General features: G+C 39.6%; 1 protein-coding gene across 1 annotated transcript in view; it reads left to right on the forward strand.

The window, feature by feature from the left end:
* Positions 1-4,309: 4,309 nt before the first annotated feature.
* bgnb (biglycan b) overlaps positions 4,310-9,209 on the forward strand; it is a 19,532-nt gene continuing 14,632 nt past the window's right edge. The window contains exon 1 of the mRNA XM_015052380.1: positions 4,310-4,565. The gene's annotated coding sequence lies outside the window, so the exon portion shown is untranslated. The remainder of the gene's footprint in view (positions 4,566-9,209) is intronic.

Raw genomic sequence — 9,209 nt, forward strand, 5'->3', positions numbered from 1 at the left:
TTTTTCACACAGGGTTATTAAGGTTTGGATTCTTTTTTTCCTCCCTCAAGAATGAACACTACCATTTAAAACAATGTTCTTGTATTTACTTGTTTTGTCTTTGACTAACATTTAAACTGGTTTGATGTTCTGAAACACTTAAGTGTGACAATCATGCACAACAAAAAAAGGAAAAGAGGAAAGGTGCAAACACTTTTGTCCCATCGCTGTACAGCCAGGTTGGTTTAGGAAGCTTTTCTCTTACTAAATGAAATCATCGTATAAAATAGCATCCTATATTTACTCTTGCTATGGTTACCAAAATGACAAACTGAAATAAGTTGAGTGGAAACTTGAACAAGGACTGAATTGTGTTTGAAAAACCACAAATCAACCACTGTCCTAAGAAAGTCTCTAAACCTGGTGAGTGGAAAGATGTGAGTAACAGACAGTGTCACTTTTAGCACAATGGGACTTGAGCAGGAAATTAAAAGAAGGTAAAACAAGCAGGAATTAGGTCACAATGAGAGCTCTTTACCCACTGAGAGATGGAAACCACCTGTGCTCTTATACCAGACTAACCCCTAAATTACCCTCCTCCAGATCTTATTGTCTCTTTTGTTTTTTCCTTCTTTTCTTTTTAGTTTACGTGTTTTAAATTTAAACTTTCCTTATTCCTTTCTACATGGAGTATATCTGTTTGAAAATAAGAAATATTTGCAGTGGGGCCAGGCAGGGATAAATATGCCATATAGACATCCAATGAGTGTTAGGATGATTTACATAAGTGTTTCATAAAATCATAAGAATTTTAGCAAACCCCCCGCCCCCCCTGAAAAAAACAAAAAACAAACAAATAAAAAAAAATCCCTGTAAATCGAACATTTTTGACATCTTATTTAAGTTTGAGTCACTTAAACTCATTGCCAGGGTAATCATTAGTTTAATCTCTGGTCACACATTGCACAGTACATCACTTTGAGTAATAAATAAAAAAAAAAAAAAATGACATACTGAGTCATGTTCCGAGAGGGAAATAAAGATTTACAGATGGTGTTTTTACAATATAAACTACGACGACTGAGGTAGGAGGTTTCATCACAGAGCTTCGTTTCTGGAGCTCTAAATAAAGACCAGAAGGTCTCTTACAGACGTTTGAGTTGCAAAACAAAAGCCAATGACGGAGGCAGATGACAGCGTAAACAATGCACTATGTATGTTTAGAATATTTTACATGAGCAGACAAACGCATGCCATGTTGTCTTTTTCTCTGCTTGGGCATGTAATCACATGTTAGGCCTCTGCTGTAGTCTTGTATATTTGGTGCAATCTCCAGTCTCTATAATTGTATAGTCATTTTGTAAATGGCACACTACTGACTAAGAAATTGCACATTTGCTCTTACCCTGCATTTCCTTTACACTTCTTGTTGAGATGAGACTTTCTTTGGTGTTCCTGCTCAAGTGGATGCTACAGGCACGGGGTGTAGTTTTCATTTCTGACATGTTTGACATGTCGAACGCTGTCCATTGTAGCGCACATTACCAAACTGCTAAGTGCACACAACAGCTGTTTCGCATCATGTCGGGCTAAAGCCAGGTCCCATTTGTAAGTGGTTGACCGAAGCGCGGTGTCAGACTTCTCCTTTCCAGCGTACTGTCTGTTCTGCTCCATGACAGCAGCTTCCTGTGTTTGTTATTGGATTGGAGGGGGTGCTAGCTGATAAAATAATAATAATAAAAAAGTATGAGAAAACATGGATAACAAACAGCAAAAGAATCCCCTCTCTGATGAGGACGGTTGCAAGGAATAAACAAATAATTTGAGATAAGGTAAGGAGGATAGTTTACAGATTCAGCATTAAATTCTAATCTACACTCAAGTGCAATTGCAACTAAATAGTGATAGATGTAATATATAGGTGGCATAGCTGTTTGGTTTTGTTGTTGAGTCTGACATTAAATTACTTTTCCTGGTTTAGGTCAGTTAGTATCAAAGACACGATTTGCTAAACACCACAATAATCACCAGTATTATTATCATGTCCACTTGCAAAAGCCCAGATAATTATGGCATCCATTTGCGAGGTTTTAGTAGTTCATGAATGGAGTTGGTTATGGATTTATTTAAAGGCGACACCCCAACCCCCATCACTTTCTGGTGCGACATCCTGGGGAAAAAACATAAAACAATTTGGCCAACATATTAGAAATTGTGAACTGAAGAAAACTGTTGCATCCACTACTCAGATGCATGAAGATGTATGTGTGCTGCGTTCCAGATATCAACAAGTTTTGGTGTGAAACAAATGCCCTCATCGACAAAGACCTTCATTTTGTTGATATCTGAAAAAGAGAGAAAATGTATTTTGTTCAGAAGAAACGGGTAACTTGTCTATTTCTGCAGCGCATGCTAAGTGCTTGCTGAAAAGTGCTAAACAGCAGCCACTCTTTCATTAGCACTCAATGAATCACCATGAATCAAAGATGAAAATCTTGATAATTCCTTCTGCTCGCCTCAAATAGAAAACACAAAATGGCAGCGCCGACTCAAGACAAAGCGAGTGGTTGCACTGATCTCTAAAGACACGTTAGCTGCTCGAGTGTTACAGGGCAAAACGGGTTTAATTTGAATGCCAAGCCCTCTAGCTATAGACTAACACCATAATCAAGTGAACCACAGCAGGATGCACACGAGCAAAGAGAAAGACTTGCATCCACATTCTCTTCCCAAAGGAGAGAATGAGAGGAAGACGGAGTATCATCTGCAAAAAAGGGTTTATCTGACTTTTACTGCCATTAACCCCCTGGGGGGCATTGATCTGGTCTGCATACATCTACAGAAAAGAAAAATATGTATATACATATAGATCAAAATGCAGCTATGTGTGTCTATGTCTAATTGCATAAATAGTAATGAATGTCAAATTGATTTCACTCTACAGTATACGAGTAGCAGTGATTCAAGTGGTGTGTGTAAATGTCTAGAAAACATACGTGTGACAGTGTTTACGTGAGGATGGAAAAGTTCCCAGATGGAATGGAGGAAGTGAGTGAGAGAGAGAGAAATGGACCGATATCCAGCAAAAAAAAGAAAAAAAAAGGATTAAATAGGAAACTGTGAAAGAGAAAAAAGAAATCAGTTACTTCAAAATTGAGAATCAGTCCTACAGAAAAAAAAGTTTTATTCTGCAATCACCCTTGAAGATCGTCCAGGGACTGTGTTGTGAAAGACTTTCTGCAGGCCAGTTTTATAACAGCAGTAATCATCTTACAAATATGTGTGAAAACACCTCTTTATACAATCAGACGTTATTCTTGGAAAAAAAAACAGGTTTCTATGATAATGAGAGTAGAGGGGGAAAAAAGTACCTCTGTGAAGAACACTTTTATAAAATTGTGGCCTTGAGGTATAAAAACTAAAGTGGGTTGCTTCTTTCTCATTAATTAGAGATAGACAACTTCATAAGCAAACTGTTGGGGCTGGGCCAGCAGGGGGCACCGGAGAGGACTTGATTTCTCCAACAGATTTTATATCTTAAAACTTCATATTTGTGGTTAACTCTGATTAAAAGAGTTATGAATGGCAAAGATTCTTGATTTGTTCATAAAATTTGAAATTTAAAGTTTTTTTTACAATTCAAATGAACTGACAAAGAGCCGTATTGTTTACACAACTGCCAGACTAACAAAGTAAGATGGAAAATTTACTGTCTCTTATCATTTGAGGTGCTATAATTTGAAATGATAGTGCAAAGCGGGAATGGGGACCCAATGTAAATTCTGCTAAGGACTTTAATGCTGACGGACAGAAACAATTTAATAACTGTTTCTTGATTAACAAGACAAACTAAGGTCGAATAAATCCAATTGTGGGAGAACCCACACATGCACAGGATGAACATGCAAACTCAACACCAAAATATTGGGATTCGAACCCAGGACCTGCTTGCTGCAAGGCAACAACAACGACTCACTGTGCAGCCTAACAAATCTTAGATGTCTTCGCAAAGCAGCAGGATTTATTCCCAAGACTGAACCACACATGACTGAGCTCTGAAGGCAATTGGGTTCACTGTATTTTATTTGGTGTTGACAGAGTAAAGGGGGTTGTAACTTTTATCCCACCCCCACTGTTTTAATGTCTGATAACTAGCTGAGGACACATTTTCTGTGAACATCATTTATGCTAAACGGGTGATTGTGAAGATTTATTTAATTATGCGTTTGACTAAATAATTTTCCTCAACTTTCAACTTCCCATTCTTCCCTCCACCCCGAAAGCCAGAAAGTAGGCTGGCTTGTTAAGTTTATGGGCTAGACTCTCCAGACACGCAGTCATTCCCCGACGCACACGCGGTGGTCTGACACGTTTCGCAGAGGAACGCAGTGCGGGAGAGGAGCTGCGACTGGATGTGAGAGGGAGACACCGCGACTATCCCTAAATGTGATGAAAATATAGCAGCTCGTCTTTAAGTCTTCACAGGGAGAAGGGGGAGAAGGAGAGAGAGAGAGAAAAAAAATCTCCTTTATCCTGTTTATTTCGGAGTGAAAATCTTATTTCTTCAACAACAACAACAAAAAAAGGTAGGAAGTTTGATTACTTTATACTTTCTAAAGTAGTTTGATTTTATTCAGACCTGACATTTTAGTTTTGGCTATTTTAGTTTTGGTATTCTATCTATTGCTTCACATTAAGATTTTTTTATTATTAATATTTTTTCTTTATTTTCAATGTAGGCTGCGTCTTAATGTTGCTATTCATGCTACAGAGAGGAAGCAATTGCATTAACAAATCTTTACGTTTAAACGTGCTGAACTCGGAACTATTGTTGGAAAGGAAAAGACAAGATAAGAAAAGAGAGGAAAAGAATATAGAATAAAAGAAAAGAAAAGAAAACAGAAGAAAGGGAAATTAAAAGAAAAGAAGAGGATAGAAAATAATATCTGCATAAGAAAAAAACGTATGCAGTTATTCCACTCAACCTGTTACAGTTTGGTTGTACAGTTCTCGACACGCACACTAGATGGCGCAAATAATCTCCACTCAGCTCAAGGGATGTGATAATTAAGTTGCATTGCACTTTCTGACGTTTATCCCTCAATCAATACACCTTTACTTTTCAATAAGACTCAAATTCAAGATATTTCCAAGGTACAACAAGCAACTCATTTCACAACCCAGTCCTGGACTCATAGTTAGTTGATGCTTTATTGTGGTGTGTTACAGTAAACCAAACACCAATTGGGAAAAAACAGCTTCATAGATGAAGTACTTAGTCTTTTTTTTTTTTTTAATGTTCACAAAACCTGTATTCATGAAACTAAATACTTAGACTGTATGGGCCCAAACAGCACCACGTCAGACTTTCTGAAAATTGGTCAGACAGTGGAAATTGATGGTGTGATGTGTGTATTTCCTGACCTTCCTCCCTGCCTGCCTATTAGCCAGTCTGTGGGTTGACCACTGTGTACCTGCCAGTCTGTGTTCTCTCTAACTCCCTGTATGTCCATGTCTCTGTTTTAATTGTGTCATATTCTCTCCGAGTTCTCTCCTTCGTTCTTTTGAAGGCTGAATTTTAAAATAGCTGCATCCAAGCAGTGGCTTTTTATTTCAATTCTTCTAGAGGGCCTCTCTGCTTTATTATTCTTACTTCAGAAAATCTGTACTCTTAGAGCAAAAACCATCTGCCCACAGGTGCGAACCTTCAGGTCTCACCAAATCTCTCTGCTGCTGAGACATTTGGCCTTACTTTCATGTATCTGTGTTACTCTTTTTCCTCCGCTCAGCTTTACTTGGGCCTCATCTCTGCAATGCCGGACAACTTGCCACCACATCGAAGCTTGGCGGCACAAGACTAGCTGCCAAGCAGTTCCTTTTTTTAGGCACAGAACTCACCAAATTACAGCCGCTGGTGGCGTTAACTCCACCCGAGTGTGCTTACCGGACCCGCCTAGCAGTAACTGCCTTCATGTCAGAGGAGGACAAGAATTAGGGATTGCACAGAGGAGCGCTTGGCACAATGAAGTGAAGGAAGTCGAGTCAAGTAGCCAGATTGTTTTTCACAGATTATTTGTGAACCACACGTGTTTATGTATATTCCATAAAGTTGCCGGTTTACCACATGCAAAAGCGCTTGTGTACATTTAGCTATTTGCGTTTTATTTGTCCGGAGTTTATTGCAGCTTGGATCAAGTTCAGAACGGCAACACTGTCCTAAATGAAAACACCGATTAAGACCTTGCATTGGTGTACCAATATGTGTCTAATATTTCATGTTCAGTCAGCACTAAGATCAGCTGAAGCAACCATGTGATTTTAATCAGCACTCAGTGTTGACGTGGCAGCTGCCAATACAGCAGCTATTAGGTGCCAGCTGGCACTTGGCAAGCTCACCTGAACTTGTCTGTAAAAACAGCATTTACTGGGAGGAAAGATGAAATAAAGGAGTGTTGTATGTGTCGACCAGAACTGTGGAGGATTGAGGCATGTCCACCCTTGGGGATTTCTAGCAGCGCCAATGAGTAGTTAGGACCTGTCCAGACCACAGAGTCAACACTTTTAATAGAATTGATGGTTTTATAAAATCTCAAACTTACTTAAATGTTGTTACCCTTCCTGAAGTTTAAATGAAAAGAAACTTAGACAACTTAACTGCTGAATTATGTTTTAGCTGCTGTGTACAGAGAAACCAAAGGTTTCCAGTTTCTCTTGGCTGGCGTGTCTGCATCAAGAAGTTTCAGTCAGGAAGAGAAAAGATGCACCTTCCATTAACTGATTCATCGTTGATTTGGGAAGCTTTATATCGATATGAAACAGGAGAATCTTGTCAGCTTCAGTGCATGCCTACATAGTTCCAGACAGATTTACATGTTACGGGGTGTATTATGGCCCTGCGACAGACTGGCGACCTGTCCAGGATGTGCCCCGCCTCTCGCCCGGAATGTTAGCTGGAGATAGGCACCAGCACCCCTCCCGACCCCACTGAGGGACAAGGGTGTTCAGAAAATGGATGGATGGGGTGTATTATGTACTTTTCAGGTGAATATACAGCTAACCTGTATGTTCTAGAATTTAGAAAGAGTATATTCCTGAACTTTCTAGGAGCTTACGTTTACCTGACATGTTTCCAGAACGTCCAAGGTCATTTCTGGATCGAACTATGTGCTCTCCGGGCTTTCTTTAGGGAATTAATGGGTACTCTCCTTTAGTGTTCATGGAACTTTATGATTACAGTCTTGAAACTCATGAGGTACTTTTCTGCAACTTCAAGGTCCCTTTCTTGAGCTTACCAGTCATTTTACTGGAACTTTCCTGGAGCTTACTGGTTACTTTCTTGGGCATTAGTGGTTACCTTGCTATAAATTCCTGGGTTCTAGGCTGTATTATGAAGTGGGTCTTAAAAGGGTACTTAGCCAGTAGGTGTCCAGTAGTGCTATGTATTTCTTAAAACCCATTTTGGTACTTTTCCTGGAAGATACTGGATGCTTAAAGGAAATAAGATTTATTAGAAGGAGGCAATATTAAAATGTATGCTGAAGTTCGAATACTTCTCATCCACAAATTTTCAGTATAGTGCCTTGTGCATTCTGGAAAGTAACCTTCAAGTACTTGGAAAGTGCTTGAGTGCTTCAGAAAGTAACTTTCAATGTCCAGGAAAGAACAGACAGTATTATGCAGCGCTAACTTTTGTCTTTGGCCATGTAGAGCAGCAATAAGACTGTTGACATATAACTCCCACTTTCTGTTTGTGTCTTTCGTAACCCAACTTTATTTATGTTTTTTTTGGGGGGTCATTTTTCATTCTCCCATCTAACCCTACGCCCATCCCTCTGAACTCACATACACACTCTTCACAGCCCCACACATTATAGCAAGGCAGAAATAGCCGCCTATGCATGCATCCATCCATTAAACCATTCGCGGCCGTTGGGTGGAAGGAAAGCTGAAGCAACAACAATTAAAATCTCTGCCTTTGGTTTGTTTTCATCAGTGCCGGATGTTTGACAGCTTGCAGCTTAACTGAAGGGAGAGATGAGGAATTTATGTGCACAAACAGCAGAGCCAGATAAAAGTGGTTATTAGGGCAGCTTGATTGTGGGATGTAGTTTAGTCTTATCGTTATGTTGTGTTTATAGCAACTCTATACGTCAGAAGTGCTGATGAGAGACTGTACTGGCTCACATCTGTCTGTTTCCCTCAATCACAGCCAGACCTTCTGCAACTCTTTGTCTGCTACTGTTGCCCTGTAAAGCGAGACAAAAACTGCCCCACGAGTTGGAGTGCCGGTGTCACATTTCGAGATTTACAATTCGTAGTTGCAGTCACGATGCAAAGAATAAATGGCTAAAGTTGTCGGTCTATAAATAAGTCTGGTGTACAACCGAGCTCTTTTGTGCATCTTTGTATGTCGCATGTGATTATGCGATGTTGACTCTATATGCTCTCCCCGTGTCCTCTTGGCTGCATTCTTCTGGTTAAGCCAAGGCCAGTGGTGTTTTCTTTCTTTTCTACAAAATGGTATAATTTGGCAGCTATTTTTATTACAAAGACCAGTCTGCAGTGAGCCATTTATTCATGCTTTCAGCCCAGGTTCACATCATGCACGGGCTCTTTGTTTCATTGCCTTGAATTCTCCCAAATTGTAGCGAGTATTTCTTTGAATAGAGTTAAAACCCCTTCAGTTGCAGAGAGGATTGCACGAACGGATTTAAACTACAATCAGACGTACGGTAAATGGATAAACGTCTTTGGATAAAACATATGGGGGGATTTAGTTTAAGCATGTTTATAATGGGATACTAAACATTTAGATGCATTTGTAGTAAAATGAGGCACAATAAACCGTTACAACAATAAAAAGGCGCATGTAGACATCTGGAAGTAAATGACCCAAATTCCTCCTAATTCATTCTTCTTTGTTATCCATGACTTTTGACTCTGACAATAAGATAAACTCCATCTTACACCCCGGTAGCTTGACTTAGATATCATGTTACATCACAGTAAGATTCCTCAACAAACGTATTGTTTGTGCCCTACATATTAACAACAAGACTTTCCAGCCTACACACAATAAACAACAGACAAGGTCAGAGGAGGAACTGGCACGACAAGGTTGGCAATTACAGGCTTTCAGGTCGTCCATGTGTGTCGTGTGGGAACCGGTTTTACTTAATTGGATTAGCCCCAAGGCTCACAGTTCCTGCTGTCCAAATCAATTGACCAAG

Source organism: Poecilia latipinna, unplaced genomic scaffold (genome assembly GCF_001443285.1).
Source record: "Poecilia latipinna isolate Pla-1442-1.1 unplaced genomic scaffold, P_latipinna-1.0 Scaffold1106, whole genome shotgun sequence".
NCBI classification, from domain to species: domain Eukaryota; kingdom Metazoa; phylum Chordata; class Actinopteri; order Cyprinodontiformes; family Poeciliidae; genus Poecilia; species Poecilia latipinna.